General features: G+C 41.4%; 1 long non-coding RNA gene across 1 annotated transcript; it reads left to right on the top strand.

The window, feature by feature from the left end:
* The first annotated feature begins 4,360 nt into the window (after positions 1–4,360).
* Positions 4,361–22,075, top strand: LOC117513534. Its single transcript, XR_004561625.1, has 3 exons — positions 4,361–4,453; positions 13,226–13,228; positions 22,064–22,075. It is a non-coding gene; the product is annotated as an uncharacterized LOC117513534 (long non-coding RNA).
* The last annotated feature ends 308 nt before the right edge of the window (positions 22,076–22,383 follow it).

Genomic DNA, 22,383 nt, shown 5'->3' with positions numbered 1-22,383 from the left:
TGTTGATGAAATTGTTTGGATGATACAGGCCGTAGTGTTTCCCTGAGTATTTTCCTTTCCCATCTGTTTGTCTTTGTCTCCAAACCATCTGAGCTGTGTTGTCTTTGTAATATGTTCATTCCTAATTCTGTCCATCCTCACCTCTCCCAACATCTTAAGCTCTGCCACTTCCAGCTCTGTGTCCTGTCTTTTTGTTAGCGCCACTGTCTCTAAGGTGGGTTGGCCACGTCGTACCGGTTAACAAGCTGCTCTCATGGTAAATACTCTGGTTTTTCAGTGCTGAAAACTCATCAATCTTGTTAGACAGTGAGTTCACATTTCCCATTATCACAGAGGGAATCGATGGTTTGTAGTGCCTCCTGTTGTCTGTTAGCCTAGCCTTTAGCTTAGCCCCAGCCTTGCAGCCTCTGTGTCTTCTCCTAAGCTCTGCCTGGATGGGGTGTCGTGGTTCGGCTTGTCCCCTTGTTCTCAGAGCCAGTAGTTCCTCTCTTGAATAAGTGGAAAAAGCTGGCTCCTGGTAGCATTGAAAAGTTTAAAATGTCCATGGGATATGTACGAGGTCTATTAGAAAAGTATCCGACCTTATTATTTTTTTCAAAAAGCATATGGATTTGAATCACGTGTGATTACATCAGAAATGCTTGAACCCTTGTGGGCATGCAAGAGTTTTTTCACTCCTGTCGGTTACGTCATTCGCCTGTGGGCAGTCTTTGAGTGAGGAGTCGCCCACCCTCTTGTCGATTTTTTTTTTTTTTTTTTTTTTTTTTTTTTTTTTCATTGTTTAGGAATGGCTCAGAGACTGCTGCTTTGTTTGAACAAAATTTTTTCAAAACTGTAAGGCACAACTGAGTGGACACCATTCGATAAATTCAGCTGGTTTTTGGTAAAAATTTTAAAGGCTGAGAGATTTTGGTCTGGTAGTGTCGCCGTAAGGACGGCCCACGGCGCCTGATGGCGATCTGTGCTTCGAGGCGGCAGCGTCTTGCCGTTTCAAGTTGAAAACTTCCACATTTCAGGCTCTGTTGACCCAGTAAGTCGTCAGAGAACAGAGAACTTTCAGAAGAAGTCGGCATGAGGAGTTTATTCGGACATTCCATTGTTAACGGACATTTTGTAATGAAAGAACGTGCGGGCAGAGTCGCATGTCGGGCCTGACCGGACCGCGGGGGGTCGCGACAGGAAAAACACCTCCGTTGGAAACCTTAACGGGCAAGTTGGAACATGCCCAAGCTGTTAAACAATTTCTCAGTTACTCACTTGTTGAAAGCCATCAAAAGCCGCCTGAATTTTACAAATGGTTTTCAACATGGAGGTGTTTTTCCTGTCGCGGCGCACACAGATTTGCCGAGTCGTCACGGAAACGACTCGGCGAATTTGCGCGCACGTCTTTCATTAAAAAATGTCCTTAAACAGTGGAATGTCTGCATAAAGTTCTCATGCCGGCCTCTTCTGAATCTTCTCTGTTCTCTCACGACGTCCTGGGTGAATTAAGCCTTAAATTAAGTTGTTTTCAGGCCGAAACAGGCCGATGACAGCGCCTGGAAGTGCTGCACGATGTCCCGCTCCGTGGAAAGTCCTTACACCGACAGAAACACCCCATAATCTCTCATCAGCCATTAAACTTTTCACCGAAAACCAGCTTAATTTCTCGAATAGTGTCCACTCAGATATTCCTCACAGGTACAGAAAAAATGTTTATAAAGCAACGCGCGCCATCTGGAGCAGCGTGTGAAACAAAGGAATTCAGCCGAGAGGGCGGGACCACATCTCACTCAAGGCCTGCCCACAGGGACATGACGTCACCGACACGCGTGAAAAAACTCACGCATGCGCACGAGGGTTCAAGCATGATTGGTGTAATCACACGTCATTCAATTCCATATAGTTAAAAAAAAAAAATAAAAGGGTCGTTTTATTATCTAATAGACCTCGTATAACACAGTGTCTTCATGAGAAGAGCAGAAGGGCAAAAAGGAAAGGAATAAAAGAGCTAAAAAGAGGTCAAACTGGGGCGCTACTGGAGAGGCAGCCGTCTCAAACAGCACCTGAGCAAGTATGAGCAACTACTATGTATACCAGTTTTGTTAAAGATCAACAAATATGGATCAAGAAGTTACTGTGATGCTTCAAAATGTGCCCGAATTTGCTATTGAGGACGACACTCTGTGGAATAGTCCCATTCCTTTGGATACCCCAAATATTTAAACTCCTCTACTTTAGCCACCTCTTCTCCTTGTGACTGCACTATTTCACCGCGCTCCCTCTCGTTCACACACACATTCAGTCTTGCTCCAACATGACTGTATTTTTGTATTCAGTAAGGTATATCTTATATATTATATTCCAGTTCTAAGGTGGAACTATGCCAGTATACAAAGGTATATCTAAAATGAACTAGTTGTTTCTGAAGTACCTGATTCAACAGTTTCCATGGATTTTGCTTTTTAATTCATGTTTTAATGTTGTAACACAGTACAAAGTCAAATATGGCTTTGTCCTTAAATTGTACAGTTCGAGCAAAAAGGCTGAGATGCAAGAAAATTTATTTGCTTTATTTTCTCTGCTGCAGGTTGAGTCGAGCCTTCCTGAAGGTGGTGTGTGTGGTCTACAGGAAGACAGTAGGATCATTGGCCTTATTTACACTGCTAAAATGAACAAGAGAAAAAGGTAATAGTTATGCAGAATTTTTTTTTTATTTTGTATAAAATTCTTCTAGATGTAATTGCTTAAAAACTGGTTTCATAACCTCTCTTTAGGATGAATAGATTAATCACATTACTGTGATAATCATGAAGTTAACTTGTGTGATTCTATATTTTCACAATTAGAGACTCACACGTGTGACTCACATAAACCGTCTTAATGCACTGTGCCGTGCTGTGTCCCACCATTAAAATGCACATCCCCCCCATGCCCCCCATCCCAAATTGTATGTTGTAATCTTCATATGATTGACAAAGAACGGTAAATGACACAGCAAAGAGTTTACTGCCTTCAGCATATGATATAAAAAAATCACTTGTGATCATTTGTTCAAATGACTGACAACCTGTTCATTAATTTGTGTGTGTTTGTGTGTTCAAATGGAGCTACACACTAAATTAATAACAACGTGCTGTCAGGTGCACACACGTCCAAAAGGCAATCAGTCTCGTCTATGGGGAGACAGAAGAACAAGAATAATAAGAACTTTGTCATTGTACAAGAAATGCAACAAAATTCTGTTAGGCAGCATCTTTTTCACAGTTACAGTGTCACAGGCATAGAGAAGAAAAAAAAAATAACTTTAAAAGGTAACATAAGTAATAAATATTAAGTGTAGAATATGTTATGTATTAAACTAGGGCAAAGAACAGTTGTATGCAATCATCCATTTATTGGACTGGGAGGTAGTAGGTGTTGGGGAGGTGTCGTGGTTCCTGCAGATCAGTTGGTACTCGCATGACCCTGAGTCTGCCAGAGGGAAGGCTGGTGAACAGAGTGTTCTGGGTGGGCGAGGTCGTCTTGGATCTTTGTCGCCCGTCGGAGGAGATGTCTCGAGTGGCTCTTCTCTAGATGTGGGACTGCAGAGCCAGTGATCCACTGTGTAGTCTTGATGCTGCGCTGCAGTTGTTTTTTTCTCTGATGCAGTGCAGCTGTCAGACTGTACTGTGCATCCATGGGTCAGGACACTCTGTTGTGCAGCGATAAAACTTTTCCAGCAGAGTTGAGGGAGTATGTTTCTCTGGGCCTTTTTAATAGTGTGGATGGGGTTCACAGTCCAGCCGGGGTCCTCTGATATGCACAGTCCGAGAAACTTGAAGTTTATGATCTGCTCCACTTCTTACCCATTGATGCCCAGGCCTGAGTGCCGTGTGGTCCTCGACTTCCAGAAGTCAATGATTTCTTTTGTTTTCTTGGTGGTGAGGTTGATGTGGTTGTCACTGCACCAGGTCACCAGTGTGTGGACCTCCTCCCTCTATGGTGTCTCATCATCACTATTGATTAGCCCTACAATGAATGTATCATCTGCAAATTTGATGAGGGTGTTGGAACCATGGATCACAGCGCAGTCATGGGTGTACAGCATGTACAAGACAGGACTCGGGACACAGCTCTGAGGGACACCAGTATTGAGGACAGTGGTGGAGGTGCTCATTCTGTCATGCTGGGGTCTGGTAGTCAGGAAGTCCTTGATCCACAGACAGAGGGGGGGGGTTCCAAGTTGCAGTGTCTGCAGTTTATTGATCAGTCGGTTGGAGCTGATGGAGTTAAATGCTGAGCTAAAATCAACAAACGGCATCCCAAACGTCTCTGATATTGGTATTAAACCGGGGTTTTGGTTGGCGAATATTTTCACCCGTTTCCTTGTTGCTACATTGTCCATGCAGAAACTGATGTATGACAGCACAGAGGACATGTGGAGCTCAATGTGTGGGTCCTCAAAGAGCTCCCATAAGGTGTCCTCAAAACAGTCCTGCAAGGATTTTATGGTCTCCTCAGTCTAGCACTGCACTGGGGGTTATACTGTGACTTGGACTTGCAAATGTGGGGCTGGTAAACTGGTGGCAGGAACAAGGAAAGATGGTCTGAGGGTAGGGGCGGGCATTGGGGGAGCTGTCGTAATGCTGGTTTAGACTTGACCTGGTGTTCTGCCCTTCCTTGTTTTAATGACCGCATTCTTGTAAAATCTAGGGAGCACAGTCTTTAAGGCGGTGTGGTTAAAGTCTCCAGCCACGATGAAGAAGTCCTCTGGGTGTTTGTTCTGCTGCTTGCTGATGCTGTCGTGCAGCCAGCTCATAGCGACATTAGCATTAGCCCACGAGTGGATACACACAGCAGCAACAAACACTCGAGTGATTTCCCTGAGCAGATAAAAAGGTCTGAATTTTAACCGTAAAATTTACAGGTCTGGACAGCAGGGTCTCTCAGTTAATATAGATGCACACGTCCCCCTCTAGTCTTACACGAGTCCGATATGTGGTCTGCCTGGAAGATTGTGCGGTCTGCTAGCTCCCCAGCTAGGTCCGAGATGTTCTCATGCAGCCAGGTCTCTGTTACTTAATTTAATGTTGTCCATCTTGTTAACCAGGGAGCAGATGCTAGTGAGAAAAATGCTTGGAACTGCTGGTTTATGTGGATTCTCGGTTAGCCTAGCTCTGATGCCGGCTTGTTTGCCACATTTCTTGCGTCTTTTGCAGTGCTGTCGTCGCTTCCTCTCTGTCTTGCGGGTTCTCTCCGGGAACATGTTGAACCTTTCCGGGGTCCAGCCGGTCCAGTGTTGTTTCAGGCTGATATGATCGGTCCAGGCGTCCTACTCAATGTGTAGCTTCTAACTAGAGAGCACAGCCTACAGGGCCGCAACACTGCAATGTGAAATCAAACTAGCCACACAAAATGCATACAAACATCAAACCCTGGTTTAGACCTTGTTCTGGACCTTGTCTGGAATGTGATTTTGTTGTGTAAACCACATAATCTCCTCCTGAAACATGGAGGGTCGGTCATTAAAGGGTATATTTTAGTCCAGCCAACAGTCATTCCATACCTGATTATAAATAATTTCTTCCAAGACTTTAACTTGTGTGAAGAACATTTGGAAAAAATGGACAGATTCATAGCCATTTTGGTCCACATGTTTTTCTTATGGAAAGTTATTTGTCTGACATCAAACAAAACAGTTTATTATAATGTGTGTTTCTCTGAGGATTGCAACACAAATTGTGGTGTACCATAGGGGGGTTGCCTGGGTCCACTTCTCTGGTTCATCTTTACAAATATTTGTCAACTTTATTGAATTTGTGATGTATGCAGATGATTCAACTATGGTATGTCTTATTTGTATAACAGAACAGCTGAATTAACAAAGATACTACAAGATGTTGCTGTAGTTGCTGCAGGCATACTTGTGGTATCAATTAAATGGAAAGGGAAAATTTAAAAAATATTACAGAATTCTATATTTTTTTTTTTCCTGTATAATGGTGAGGAACATCCTGTATGGACTCAGATTGCTTGACTAGATTTAATATAAGCAGATTTGAAGCTGTATTTGATGCTGGGTTACAAAGTCGAGCTGTTTTGTTTAAGGTGCCTAACTTTTGTTCCTCATTGTAATGTTCTGTAGTATGCGGTAGTATGTAGTATGAAGAACAAGAGCAGGTACTGTTTGGATTATTCTTTGTTGCAGCTGCTTATCAAAGTGATGTAAAATGTTTTAAACTTTCACATCACACAACATAGTGTGCATCCAGAAAGTATTCACAGCGCTTCACTTTTTCCAAATTTTTGTTTTGTTACAGCTTTTTTCCCCAAAATGGATTAAATTTATTTTTTCCCTCGAAATTCTACACACAATACCCCATAATGAAAATGTGAAGGGTTTTTTTTTTTCGATTTTTGCAAATTTATAAAAAAAAAAACCCCAAAAAACACAAATCACATGCACATAAGTGTTCACAGCCTTTGCCATGAAGATCAAAATTGAGCTCAGTTCCATCCTGTTTCCACTGATTATCCTTGAGATCTTTTTACAGCTAATGTCTAGTTCACACAGTTCACCTGACAGACCACACACATGGAGTTAAGAAAATCCTAGATCTAGATTTTTGCCTTATAGTGTGTGTTGTGCAGCCACACGGTAAAGACAACACACCACACATGAACGTATTTCACATACAAACATTCCCAGGTCAGACAGGAAATCTCACAAAACCTCTAGAGTTTAAATGTGACTTGAGAGTAAAGAAACAGGTGGACGAGGAAGAAGCAACGGAGATAGTTTGTGGAGACAGCGCGACCACCAGACTTTGTGGTTCGCCATTAGTCATTTTGATTTTGGATTCCACTCCGTGCACCCGTCACTTTGCTTTCTGATTGGCTACCCATCACATTCAGCAGGCTGCGTGCTCGTTTGTGGTCGGGGCACACCCCATACCCTGGGATATTGGGCCAGGACAATTCAACATGTAGAATATCCATGCTTTGTGATCGGAGCAGCTCTGGCGTCCTTCCGAACAGACTAGAGCGCTCTTAACACACCGCGCACGACAGGAATATCTGATAAGATTATCTTTAGAGCCATCATGATAGTCGGGGCATCTTTAAGACTGTCGGAAGGGGAAGATCGGGTCCAATAATATCGGTATAATTATCTTGCCATGTTAACCAGGCATAAATTGGAGGCCACCTGGCCTTTCGGCCACATGGATATACTGTTGTTTTTTGTTGTTGTTGTTGATTTGTGTGCCAATTAAATAAATTAATTCGTTCATTCAAAGAGTAAACACAGGTGTTTGACACCTGTGTGTGGCGCTATAACATCCCCAGAACAACCGAAGACTAGAGCATGTACTCAGGCCGTGTAACGGCTGATAATTTAGCCCTTAAAGTGACCACTTTCCAATGCAACACAGAGTAAAATAAAGCCTTTTAAGAGAAAGAGGGTCCACACTGATCATCTGAAATAGACTTACTGCACATTTAAAGTGAAGCAGTGTGTTTGTCTGTTTTTAACAAACACACACAGTCTGCTCGACGCGTGAGTGACTTGACCCAACGGTCGGGTACCCACAGTCCAAGTCGCTGCTGTCTGTTTTGTTCAGACTCGCACTGAGTGTTTCGCTTTGTAATCTTTGCTTTTTTTTTTTTTTTGGACAACACACAATGGTTCACGAACATGGTAACTTAAAAAAAAAAACAGTGACTGCAAGGCCTGCATGTTCAGCCTCCAGCTGAAATGCATCTGCTGAATCGCAGAGAAAGAGGGATAAAAAAAATCACGTAGGGACCCAGTCCACCAGCCTTTAAAAATAATAATCATAATTTTTAAAAAAACTGAAAATGGTTAAATTTTACAAGTTGTGGAAAAAAAAAACAACCACATCCCATCACCATTTCAGCAAAATGTCAAGACTTTGGCTCAGTGACATTGTGCCGTTGCGTCAGGAGAGTCCTGGACTATTGATGATGTTTAAAAAAGCAAAAGTACTTTTTATCCGATTACTTGATTAATCGCCAGAATAATTGATAGAATGCTCGATTACTAAAATAATCGACAGCTGCAGCCCTAAACTACAGCATAGAGTGCAGTATACAAGCGATATTTGGCGACAGTGCTTTAAAATGTCTGCCTAGTGATGCCAAATCTCAGTTTGTTATATTGATGTTAACAAGGAATCAGTGCTAATTAACTAATCAGGTTTGAAGTGATGAGCTCTGGCATGTCACTGTTCACACATGTACAGTATTCTCACATGTGCTCCTGTGCACGGGTCTAAAGATACTGTTTTGGTAACAGTGTGTGTATGACTGTGAAAGCTTAAGATCATAAATGGCAGGTCCATGTTTGTGAGTAAATATGAATCTGACAGACAAGCTGTCCAAAGTATGCTGCGAGGTTATGACGTCCTGCTGATGAGTTCCTGACGGTCTGCTTCTAGGTCAGCACAGCTGAGGGACGCTGGATGCAGCAGTGGGCTGTCACAGTATTTAAAATTTCTGTCTTCCTTAGACCACTGATGCTGAAGAGCTTGAGAAAGCTTTGGATGAAGCATTGGTCCTGGCTGCACTACTTATGTACTCGTAAGAACTGCTTCATCAAGTGCTGCGTTTGTGTATTGTTCAAGAGCAAGGAAATAATAAAGCAGAATAACTTTCTGTATTCTAGCTACAAGTGACTGCACTTAAGGCATATTCCCTTTGACAGAATGCCGTTTTAATTTTGGTTGTAGTTTCCCTTTTTGTTGTGTATTTTGAGCAGAATTTCCCCACATAATGCACTTCATGTTTCTCCCTGTGGTTATGAGCTTCTTAGCTGGGTGAAGCGACAAGCACACTGTATCGTCCAGTGTTCAGGAGGCAGACTAAGTACATAACTCTTAACCTTTTGGCAGCACGGTGGATTCGTGGTTAGCACTGTTGCCTCACAGCAAGAAGGTCATAGGATCGATCCCCACCTGTGGCCTTTCTGTGTGGTGTTTGTATGTTGTCTCCGTGTTTGCGTTGGTTTCCTCCCGGTGCTCCGGTTTACTCTCACATCTAAAGATATGCATGTTAGGTGAATTGGAAACGTAAAAATTGTCCAAGTCTCCCTTGTAAAAGAGATCTCGATCTCAATGGGACTAACCTGGTAAAATACTGGTTAAATAATAAAAACCATAGCTGTCTGCAATTGTGGACATTTTATCTCGCATCCATTAGCTGTCTGTGGTCTGAGGGCATTTTCTCAATTGTACAATAGTGTCAGTAATTTCCTGTTTATGGTATCAGTGCTTTCTTTTAATATAATGCCCATGTGTTTACATCAAAATGTTCAGAACAATCTCAGCCTTCTAAAAGTGAAACATATTTGTCTAAAACACTGTAATGGTGATGTCACATTGTGATGGATAGCGCAAATGGATTAGTTACGTATTTAAATGTTCTTTGTCTGGAAAAATCACATAATTCCGTTGGCCTTCTGTGGATTTGGGGCACTGATGGACAGATGTCACATTTCCACTGGGAACACAGAGAACTGCATTCAGCAGAATGATGGTCATGGTTTCAAGGCATATGTGCACGCGGGGCTGAGGTCTGTAAGAGAGAATAATACCCCAGCTCTTGTCAAAGGTTTGATGGATGACGTCGGAGCCAATCAGAATCGACGACATCACTAAGCCCCACCCCTAACCTCTCCCCTAATCCCACCCCTACGACGTGTCACAGCCAATCAGAATCGACTGTCACTAAGCCCCGCCCCTCACACTCCCTAATCCCACCCCATGACGTGTAGCAGCCAATCAGCGTGAGCCCTCCCCTAACCCCTCCCCTAATCCCACACCTATGACGTGTCACAGCCAATCAGCGTGAGCCTGCCTCCGGAGTCCCGCCCATCCATAATTAGTTCACACACAGGTGTCATATCAGCCTAATTTGCATTGAATGCTAGTCTGAGCATGGATGGGCATGTCTGCCCAATTTGCATCGACTGGTGTTCACCCCTTCCATGAGTCTCTGACGCTATAATATTATATATAAAATAAAGATTTATAAAATGTAATTATTTAATTATTTATAAAGTTTAATTATTTAATTCATTAAACAATTTAGTCTGGGAGCCCTGTGGGATTAACCCTTTAAAAAACGGTTCTGACAGAAACGCTTATTGCAGGTGTGCACGCGCATGTGCACGCGTGTGTGTGTGCATGCGTCTCCCTTTAAAGCTGGTGCTGAGATGGAATATCTCGCTTTTCAAACCGTGATGGCGCGACGTGTTTTAACTTCGCGCTGCGTAGCCGAAACGCCGGTAAATATTACAACGGTCTCTAACGATGGGGCAGCGCCTAAGAAGGTAAAATTATATATAAATCGTGTAAAACCGCCTCTACCGCTCGACCACCTGGCTGGGGTAGTGAATTTTGAGTCAGGAGCCTGTCTGGGGTAGATTTTCGAAGCGTATAAAGCAACCCTGAGTTTTTACACGTTACCCTCGATCGAGCCCCACACCCCGAAAGTGACTTTGTGCACATATGACTGGGGCGTTAAGTCTACCGCTGTCACTGCTTATTTGAGAGGGGATGTTTTAGCGGATCCTCAGACAATCCGTGCTGAGAACAAAAAACATTTTCAGATTACATGGACCGGTTACACCAGCTCTCTGTATAAAGTGACCTTCAATAGATATCCTGCTGGGATACCCACTACGGCCAGGATGACCTTGGAACGCACCCACGGTAATCAGCGGGCCGTCGTAGAAGCCCCGGGTACAGACGTGGGAAAAAATCTTTTCGGCATATGGGGACAGAATCAGATGGCTTTTTAGGCACTGGCTGGAATATAAAGACATTATCGGAGTCAGAAGAAACCTGACCCCTTTCTTTTGTTAAGGGGAATCTGGCCACTCCCACCCCGCCCTACTATATATATTCATCAGCGGGGCAGGATGTGCTACCATTCGACAACCGACATCATGATTCAAGCTTTCACATCAGCTCACATTCCTCCAGCTTCACCCCCGCCAGAGGAGGACGTCGATCGTGAGGGTCATTACACCGGCTACAAGGAAGAAGGCTGCTCGCAGGACCTCTTCACCTCACCGCCAGAATCCTGGCCGTGTTACCGCGAGCTTTCCTCGGCTCAAGCATCGGTGATGTGGGGCAAAGAAACCCAGGGGGTGTACCCTTGGTCACCATCTGTAATTTTAGACGACGGACCAGGGTTACCCCCCAGTGTTTACGTCAGGGGTCAACCTACGGCTCCGGCAGAGGTCTGGGGTGAAACATCCCTCCCACCCCACCTGATAGAAGAAGCGCTGTGTGGCGAGACGTGCTTCACACCAGTCATCGGTGACCAGCCGGACGGACTTCTCTCCAACGAATTTTTGAAAACAACGAAACTGGCCGTCATCCGTCTGCTGGCTGGAGTGATTGCGAATTGTAGAAAGGAACTCTGTTAGGGCTGTCAGGTTGACCATCCGAGTCAGACGCAGCACGAATGCCTGGAAGAGGTATCTGAATTTTGACCCAATCAATTTCCATCGTGTGATTAAAAAGCCTCTGGATGGAGCGGTTTAATCCTGCACTGCTCAAATTGCTGGCGAGCCATTACATATTTCCCTCACCGGCAAGAGTCCAGGGTGTGGCTGAAAACATCTTGAACGAGCTGAAACACTGTGATAATTTTGGTGGAGTGTTGAAGCAGATATCCAGCTGTTTGGATCATGAAAATCCCACTCACATTCGTGAACTGGAGGATGTCTGGCACGGCCTGATCTGATTGTCACCTGCAGAGCTTCTTGTTTTAATATATCTATATATATCTGTGTCAACGTTCAATTTATCATGGGAAATTATTTGATTAATCTGTGTCCAGGTGTAAGGGATCGTTATGTCATTCGTGAACTGTCGCATCTTTTAAATCAGGCTGTCACACGCAGGCTGAACAATATTACAATGTCTTCTGTATTGGAAAGGCTGCTGGACTCTGTTAAAAATCAGGCCGGTCCAGAGTTTTGGGAGGAAAACGTGCTAAGAACCGTTTCGTAAATAGCGGATAACTCTGCCTACATTGTCTTACGCAGGATTTCCGTTATGGTTACTGACAATTTTCCTCGATTTAATCCCTACCACCTCTTTACACTGTACGCATTTATCGTGGACATTCTTTGTCACAGTGTAAGACAACAACTCCTGGAGAGATCTGAAGTCCTGACCGTCCTACAGAAACTTAATACAGCAATTTGTCTGAATAATGGCGGGAATGTTGTACACCGAACCCTGCAGATGATTAAATAGTAACTTCTTTTTCTGTTTTTTTTTCTTTTTAAATGAATGATAAAAAATGTGTTAAACAAATATTTTCTGTTTTTAAGTTGCCTGTGTAAAACAATAATTTCTCTTGTTTTTTGAGTTGCGTGTGTTTATAATAAAATGATATATATATAAACCAGGATTGCCTGTTTATTCGTCATTCACATACTTGATCCCTTACATGATGGCTGAAGAAAGATTGATGAGAAATATGTATTATAACCCTTCAAATCCCGGAAGCTTCGGCCGTGTGGAACGCTTACAGAAGGCTATCAAAGCCAAATCAGGGGTTAAACCCTCCAGGAAAGATGTGGAGTATTTCTTGGGAAGATGCTTACACTTTACATAAACCCGCAAGGATGAATTTGATCAGAAATAGGGTGTTTGTTACAGCCCCTATGAAACAATTCCAGGCTGATCTGTGCGATATGCAGGCTTTATCAGCTCATAACGACGACTGTAAATATCTCTTAAAGTAGGCCTGCATTGAAATAAATGAATTTTATTTTATTCGGCGATAAAATTATATAACAATACATAAAAATACCGCAGAGAATTACACAAGAACACTTCCAATACAGATGCTTATTTACATTGTGGTCCTCGAGCACCGAGCTGCTGATCCGCAAGCTGCCCTTCCAGCGCCTGGTGAGAGAAATCGCTCAGGACTTCAAGACCGACCTCCGCTATCTTGCGGTACGTTTGGTGAGTATACATTTCTTTTATTTTTGCTTGAAAATGATTTTTGGGGACTTTTCCATACGCCCATTTGATTGAGTGGTGTCGCATTGAAAATGTACTGTCTTTAGCCTCCGGTGTTACCGTTGCGGGGTACGGATGCGGGACCTGCAAAGAATTCAAGTCATTAAAAAGATATAAACCTCTCTCAGCGGCCACGGAGCTCTGCGGCTCCGATTACCGAGACCGTGCGGCGCTGCGGATTTTGCCACAAGAAGTCTGTCCTTGCGGGCAACAGGTGTTACTGGCCGCTCCGCAACAAAACAGAGAAGAACGGAGAAGAACGTCGCCCACTGTCGGTATCGCTGCTGATCTGAGCATGCAGAGCTGTATCTCGCATTCATTGCAGCTTACTTTTGGATGTTGAAATCCGGATGTGTATAACAGTAACATTACTAACAGATAAAATCAATTTCAATGCGGGATCGGACTGAAGGCTTTTTTTTTTTTTTTTTTTTTAATCGGACTGAAGGCACAAGCGTGTCGTCTTCTCCCCGACGTCATGGAAATGACCCGGATGTACAAACTGTTTTCACGGAGGGCTAATTTTTAGCTGCAAATTTGTCACTTTTAAACGAGGATTTCTCCGCTGAATTACAAATTTGGGCTTTCAGATTTATTTTACTGCATTCATAAGGGTCTTATAAATACATACCAGCTATTTCTTTCTGAGATCTGACCACATTTATTTCAATGCAGGTCTACTTTAACAGTCAGACATATTTTCAAAAAAACATATGCCAGGCTTCTCAAAACGAAAACAGGTCGTGAGGTCGCAAACGCTTTCGCCACCGTTTTACAAGAAAGCGGAGTCCCAATGAAGTTGCAGACTGATGCTGGGAAAGAATTTTTCAACAAGGTTTTTTCAGCCCTCACGAACAGCATAAAACATTTTTCAACTGCCAGCGATCTGAAGGCCTCAGTCATTGAACACTTTAATCGGAAACTAAAAACCAAGATGTGGAGGTTTTTCACTGCAAACAATACACATCGTTACATCGACGTGCTGCAGGATCTGCTTAAAACCTTTAATGCATCTTATCATAAAGCATCGAGTCCGAATGAGGTTAATGCTCAAAATGTTGATCAAGTGTTTAAAAATTTGTATGGGACTTTTCCCCTACGCACAAGTCCTATGAAATTTAAATATAAGGTTGGTGATATAGTCAGGATCTCCAAGCTCAGGGGAGTTTTTGATTAAAAAAAAAATATATCAGAGTTTTACAGATGAAATGTTCAGTGTCAGAATGTATTCCACGTTTCCCACCTGTGTATAAATTAACGGACTACGACGGCGAGATCATTGAAGGTTCATTTTATGAACCAGAATTGCAGAAGGTTAAAATATCAAAAGACAAAACGCAGCCAAAAATATCGCGTCCGATGTAGTGAGACCGTGTGGTTGACATCGTTTTCTGCGAGAGGTCGTTGTTAAATAATGTTGACTTTAAAGTTAAGCTGATTCGTGCAGGTGACGCTTTCAGCCTGATGTGTGCTGATAACAGCACTTTTAAGTTAAACATCCTGGGAGTGTCTCTTTTTGTTTAAAAAAGTCTGTCTCCCCACCAGTTCGTCTCGGCCACAATGCGGCGTTGTTGAAGGGGAACGCCCTGTATCCGTTATCTCGGATTAATGTGAAAACCTATGTTATCCCTCACAATTCCAGAATTTGCAATCAGGAAAATCTGTTTCTGGGGTTCATGCCGAAATACGTCGTCCTGGGTATGGTGAACCACAATGCTTTCAGCGGAAAAAGGGATTTATCCCCGTTTAACTTACGAAACTATGATGTGGAATATCTGGCTCTTAGCCAAAATGGGAGACAGGTGCCTTCTAAACCCTTCCAACTGCAATTTAACAATGGGATCTCTGTCAGAGTTTTATAATTCGTACACAGCCACAGGGAGACATTTGAAGGATCTTCCTCTCTGTATAACACGTGACGATTTCCCGTTGGGCTACGCCTTGTACACCTTTAACCTGAGTCTGGAGGAGGATACGGGGGCATTGTCACCAGTTTCTACGGGCAGTCTAAGGCTTGAAATGCGTTTTAGAGTGGCGACCCCGCATACGATAACGGTAGTAGTCTACGCGTGCTATGACTCCATTCTGGAAATGAACTCCAAACGACAAGTGTTGGTCGATTTTTACTTGATCATGAACACCCTCGAGTCGGAGGCCGTGATGAGGTATTTAGCAGGAAACATTTTCAGAGCAGTGTGGGCCTGTAATGAATTAGAAAGCATCAAAGCGAAACCGCCTGCTTTTTTCATAGTAAATACCCACCCGAGGCATTTACCGGGTAAACACTGGCTGACAATCACTGTTGAAAAAGATGGTGGAGCTACGTTTTTTGATTCCTTCAGATTTAGCCCGGACTTCAACCTGTACCCCAAAGGTGTCCTACAGTATTTGGAAATTCAACGTGGGATTACAAAGATTTTCTATCATAATAGACAGCTACAACATGAAATGTCAGACGTGTGCGTGCAACACTGTCTTTTATTTATCTAAAAGAGCCTGCGGGCTGTCCTACAAAGATGTACTGTCTTTATACGAGGTCTGTTAGAAAAGTATCGGACCTTTTTATTTTTTGCAATAACCTTATGGATTTGCATCAGCCAAGCTTGATCCTTCGTGTGCATGCATGAGTTTTTTCACGCCTGTCGGTTGCGTCATTCGCCTATGAGCATGCTTTGAGTGCGCACTGGTCCTCCCCCCTCGTCGGATTTTCATTGTGAGGAAAATGTCTGAACGGCTGGAGCAGCGCTGCATCAAATTTTTCCAGAAACTGTGACAGCCAGGTGGACACCATTTGGAAAATTCAGATGGTTTTCAGGGACAATTTTATGGGCATCACACAGATTAAGGAGTGGTACTGCCGGTATAAAGACGGCGCACATTGTTGGAGGGCGCGCCGCGCTCCGAGCTGCGATCGACAGGCTGAAACGACCAGATCATTTCCAAACTGAATGCTGTGTGTTGATCCAGGACGTCATCTGACTACCAGAGAAATGGCAGAAAAGGTGGACATAGCACATTCCACTGTTAAAGGAGATTTTGTCATGAAAACGGGAGCGGAGGAATTCGCCACGGAGCCGCTAATGGCGGGAATCGAAAGCACCTCCGTGTTGGTCTCACAGGACATGTTGTGACATGCTCAGCTCTTCGACAATTTGTCAGATACTCGACTGAAAAGCCACCCAAAGCCGTCTGAATCTTCCGAATGGTGGAAGAGCTGGGCATGTCCCGTGAGACTTCCAACACGGAGGTGCAAAAAATAAAAAAGCTCCGATACTTTTCTAACAGACCTCGTACACCCGCAACACTGTTAAGAACGACAATATGGTTTTTGAATTTGTGAAGGAATATCAGCAATGTACCAGAACAGGCTGTAAGAGCTTGTGTAACCAGTGTTCACATTGTTTTCATGCGTTTAAAACCTGTTACAATTTACACTGAATGAAATTGCTGTAGACTGTTACTTTTGTAAAGATTTTTATTGTGGTGATAAACATGCTGTATAAAAACAAATTATATATTAAATAAATGATTAGTACAATAACAAGGTCTGCTTCTTTTATTTGAAAACTGTGATCTTCTTTCATGCTGGAAGTGTCACCGGCTCTGATGCCTGGGTATCTCTGACCATGTTGCTGATCCGGTTAGCCTCAGAAAGCAATGTTTACGTGGGAAATTCTTCCCAAATGATTGGCTTCACCTTTCTTTTCCTCTTGCTGGGGGATTTGGTTGCAACTGGTGACTCATCCGGCGATATACGAGGGTAGGCTGAAAAGTTCTAAGGCTCCCCATGAAGGAGTAATGCATTAACTGCATTATAGTGAGCCTTAGAACTTTTCAGCCTACCCTCGTACTTTGGCTTTTTTTAAATTTCTGCAGTTCTTTGCGGGCTGCATGGTTTGAAATGCAGGTCACAGGAATATTATATTCATTCAAAACAGTAAGAAAACGCCCCCAGCCTGTTGGAGGGTTGGATTTTTTTGTAGGAACAGCTGAGATATTTCATGAGCTCGATTGCATGGGAACCCTTAACTGTCCGCCCGTTATAAATAAATTCACCCGATGTGGTCCAAGTAGCATTACCTGTGGAAATCTTCCTCATAATATACTCTGCATTCTTTCGGTCTCCCAAGGGCAGGTTCTCCATCACCTTTGAATGAATGAATGAAAACTGTTTATTTCGAACATTTGATACAACAACAATTACAAGATAGATCAGTAAAGACAACAACAAAAAGTTCCTACTGTGTACCCAACATGTCCGAAAAGGGGTAGGGTGAAGCATCAGCTTATTTATCTCTACCCCTTCTTCCCCACAACCAGTAATACCCTTTGCCACATATACACATAGATTCCTACACACCTAAACCGATATCAATATATATATATATATCAACATACATACACACACATATATATATATATATATATATATATATATATATATATACACAAACATAAATATACACCTACACATACCTACTTACATACAAAATACTATATATTTACAAGCCGAAGCAAAAAAACAAAAACACCCTAACCCTCATTACCCTTCCTCCTCCCTATACCTAGAAAAAAACATATTTTTGTACCGCTGTTTGAACTGGTTCATGCTTGGACATTGCTTGAGCCCCACTCCCAATCTGTTCCACATCCTCACCCCACAGACAGAAATACAGAAACCTTTTAATGTTGTTCGTGCCCACTGATGCTTTAAATTAAATTTCCCCCTCAGACTGCAATCCCCTGATCTGTTAAAAAAAATATTTTTAATATTTGCTGGAAGTAAATTGTTTATTGCTTTATACACGATTTGTACTGTTTGAAAATGAACCAAGTCTGTGAATTTTAAGAATTTGGATTGTAAAAATAGTGGATTTGTATGATCTCTATAGCCAGTATTATGAATAATTCTTATAGCTCTTTTCTGCATTACTGATAGTGATTGTGTTGTACCTTTATAAGTATTACCCCATACCTCTACACAGTACTGTAAATATGGTAAAACCAGTGAGCAGTAAAGAATGCGGAGTGAGTTGTGGTCCAGAATGTTTCGCTTTGTTTAGAACTGAAATGCTTCTTGACAGTTTACTTTGTATATGTTTTATATGAGTCTTCCAGTTTATCTTATCTATTATCACCCCCAGAAACTTATTTTCATGTACCCTTTCAATATCTACCCCCTCGACTTGTAACTGAACCTGTATGTCTGTATTACAATAGCCAAATAACATGTATTTTGTTTTACTTAAGTTTAATGATGATTTGTTTCTGTCAAACCATATTTTCAATTTTCCCATTTCTATACTGATCCTCCTCAGTAACTCCTGCAAATCCCCCCCTGAACAAAAAATGCTTGTGTCATCTGCAAATAATACTAATTTTAATATTTTGGAAACATTGACAATATCATTTATATAAATTAGAAACAGTTTAGGACCCAATACTGACCCCTGTGGGACGCCACAAGCATTGTCCAAGCATGATGATGTATATTCCCCCAACTTCACAAACTGTTTTCTGTTACTTAAGCAGCTTCTCACCCAGTGCAACACCAACCCCCTAATCCCATATTGTTCAAGTTTACTGATTAATATGTCATGATTGATTGTATCAAAAGCCTTTTTAAGGTCTATAAATATTCCAACTGAATGTAATTTGTGGTCTATGGCGTTTGTAATCTCCTCAACTGATTCTATTAATGCAAGTGATGTTGAACTATGTGCTCTGAATCCATATTGACTATCAGTAAGTAATTTATGTTTATTTATGAATTTGTCTAATCTATTATTGAATAACTTTTCTAATAATTTGGAAAATTGTGGAAGCAAAGAAACAGGTCTATAATTTGTGAAGTGGTGTCTATCCCCAGTCTTATACAGCGGCACAACCTTAGCTATTTTCATTTGATTGGGAACTTACCGGTTTGAAATGATAAGTTACAGATGTATGTTAATGGTTCTTCAATCCATTCAATGACCTGTTTTTACCACCACCATATCAATTTCATTTAAATCGGTAGATGTTTTATATTTACAATTATTCACAATGTCTATAATTTCTTTTCCATCCACTGCTGTGAGGAACATTGAACAGGGATTTCTTTCTATGAGATTATTATCCCAATCCTCAGGTTGGGAATTGGGAATTTTTTCTGCCAAGCTTGGTCCAATATTTACAAAAAAATATTAAAACCGTTGACTACCTCATCCTTATTTTCCTTCTTGACATTATTATCAATGAAATACTGAGGGTAACTCTGTTTTTTATTACCATTTTTGATAATGCTATTTAATATATCCCATATTCCTTTAATATTGTTTTTGTTATTATATAATATGTTACTATAATATTCCTTCCTGCATACCCGTATAGTATTAGTTAATCTATTTTTGTATTTCTTATATCTATTTTCTGCCTCTTTAGTCTTTAGTTTTATGAATTCTCTATACAGTGTATTTTTCTTATTACATGCATTTCGTAACCCTTTCGTCATTCATGGTCGAGCTTGGATTTTTTGTTTTCTGTAGTCTTGTTTAATTGGACAATTTTTATCATATAATGATGTAAATATTTGTAAAAAAGTTTCATATGCACTATCAACATCACTTTCACTGTATACCTTTTCCCAGTTTTGCTCCTGTAAATCCTTCTTTAGTGTGTTCATGTTTTCCTCTGTCCGCACTCGCCTGTATTTTATTTTCTCCTCTGGCTGATTCCGCCGATGGTTTCTATTATAAACGATGAAAACTGGTAGATGATCACTAATGTCATTGATTAACAATCCACTCAGTGTTATTCTCAACTCGTGAACTCCTCCTCTTTCGTTGTAATAACGGACTCCTTTTCAGAGGGTGAAACACGTGCCCACTTTTCATTCTCCCCCTGCCTGATAAGCATTAAATAACGCTGCAGGTGAGCCTCATATTTTTTTATTTTCTCTTAAGGACTCTGTCCATCCTCGGCTATAACTGCCCTCATTTTAAAATCCAAATCATTTTCTTTTCATTTTATTTTTAAAGAATTTTCTTTTGCATGTCAACAGAAAACACGAACATTAACTGAGGGTGTACAGTTTTGACCATAACAGTATTCCATATACAAATATTAACGAATCATACAAATTATGGCTTTCTTATCCTTACATATGCTTTCCATTTTGCCCATATTTTTTTCAAATTTGTCATTTCGAAGTCTGTTAGACATAGTGATTTTTTTCTATTATGTATATAGAATAGACAATGTTGTGCCAATCATTCAGGGTTGGAGAGTTTGTTTTTAGCCAGTTTTTGGTAATCAATTTCCAAGCTGCCAGACTAAAAATTCCAAATAGACACTTTGTCTCTTTATTTATGTCCACAGACTGCAAAAGACCAAATAGCATCTTGTTGCAGTTTAAGGGTGATGGTACATTTAGCATTATGCATACTTCAGATTGAATATTTATCCAAAAATGTTGTATTAAGGGACATGACCAAAACAAATGTAAATGATTCGCTACCTGAGCCCCACATTTCCTCCAACAAATGGAAAGACCTGAGTAGTGTGAGCTTTGTACTGGTGTAATAAAGTATCTACTAAGGCATTTCCAACCAAAGTATCTCAAGGAGACTGAATTGGAATTTCTCTATTGGAATGCAGTGTATTTCAACCAAAGTTCGGTTGTCATTTTGGTATTTATTTCCATTTCCCACTTTTGTTTAATATATTCTGTGTTTACATTTTTAATATCCTGGAAATCCTTGTATAATCTTGAAATCAATTTTAGACCAGAATCACCCTGGTTGGCCTTAATAAAAATCCTCAATATTGGCATCTCAAATACATTGCTATTCTTTGGTATAAAGCTTGTGATATAATGGCGGATTTATAAAAATCTGTAAAAATCCTTGTTATTGAGCTGGAATTGTCTTTTTAGTGATTGGAAGTCCCTCAGTTTCCTTGGAAAAATAGGTACAGTATGAAGTTAGGCCCTTCCTTGTCCAGGATCCGTACGTCTTATCCATTCCATTTGGTGCGAAATGTGGGTCATTGGAAGCCCAACGTAATATTCTCACCTGATCAAAAAATTTGTTTCTTTTAATAAAATTTAACCAGAATTTTAATGGCAATTTAATCCATTGATTTCCTTGTTGAATCTGTCTTTTAATAAGTCTTCTGTCTCCTAAACTGGCTTGAATTGGACCATCTTCAGAAATTTTAGCTTCTATTTCTTTCCATCTGGCCTCATAATCAATATTGCACCAACACACCAGGGTTTTAAATTGTGCTGCTACATATAGTAAGCCTTAAAGCATGGCATGGCAAGGCCTCCCTTTTCCTTAGCCAATTGAAGAGTCTTCAACCTCAATCTTGGCCTCTTCCCCTGCCAAATTAACCTAGAAATTAATTTATAAATCCAAATCATTTTCAGTGGACTGTTTGATGTCTGTACCACCAGGATTCAACCGTTGCATATTTGAGGTCATCTGTTCAAGTTGCTGGGGCGTTAACAGAAACATCTTCTGAGTCAATTTTGACGTCATTTATCCTCGTATGAGTTGAGTAATAATCGGCAGTGCAGCAGCCAGTAGTGGCAACAGGAATCCTCCAGTCTGTATAAGACTCTTGCGTTTACTCTTTAAGCTGGTCTTTTTAGCCGCCAAAAGCCGTAAAGCTTTCCTCCTACTTTTCAGGGTGCTGAATTGTCTCCTGTTCAGGACGATATTACCCTTTAAAATATTCAGAGCAATCTCAGATAAGGCACGCAGATGGTCGGGAGCTGCCGTTCTCAAAATGTCTTGACGCTGATGTGGGCTGGCTTTGATTAGAGTTTTAAGAATGTCGGCGTTCCTTTTTAAAAGTGAGCTCATGGTCTCCTGCTGGATTTTGCAATATATACAGCCGGCCACTGATTTTGCAACAACCCCGTTCTCAGTCTAAACCGATCTGGGCAGTTTTGTGTACAGTCCAGGAATAAATATCCGTATGGTTCGCTGGTTGCATCTTCTAAGCTGTCCAAAAATATTGTTTTTTTGAGGGGAACATTTGTTGAGCTAAAATATTCATCTGCAGCTTATCACGTGGGTTTTAAAGAGCACCATATAGCTTGTGTTGAGACTGATTGTTCTGCTGTATTTCCCCTGATGAAACACATTCTGAGTTATTAAAATTGACATATTCCTATGGTGTCTGTACTGTGTAAATACTCTCACAACTCCGGGGTCATCAGCTGCCTGAAAAATGAGATCGTCCAGTATTATCAGGTGAGACTTACCAGAAGGAAACAGGCTTTCGTCTTCAAAAGAATCAGGCAGACCTCGCACAAATTTAATGTTTTTATTCTTTGCCCTCAGTTCATAGTACATGGGTTGGA

Source organism: Thalassophryne amazonica, chromosome 7 (genome assembly GCF_902500255.1).
Source record: "Thalassophryne amazonica chromosome 7, fThaAma1.1, whole genome shotgun sequence".
In the NCBI taxonomy this organism is placed as follows: domain Eukaryota; kingdom Metazoa; phylum Chordata; class Actinopteri; order Batrachoidiformes; family Batrachoididae; genus Thalassophryne; species Thalassophryne amazonica.
This window is presented reverse-complemented; position numbering and strand designations above follow the sequence as displayed.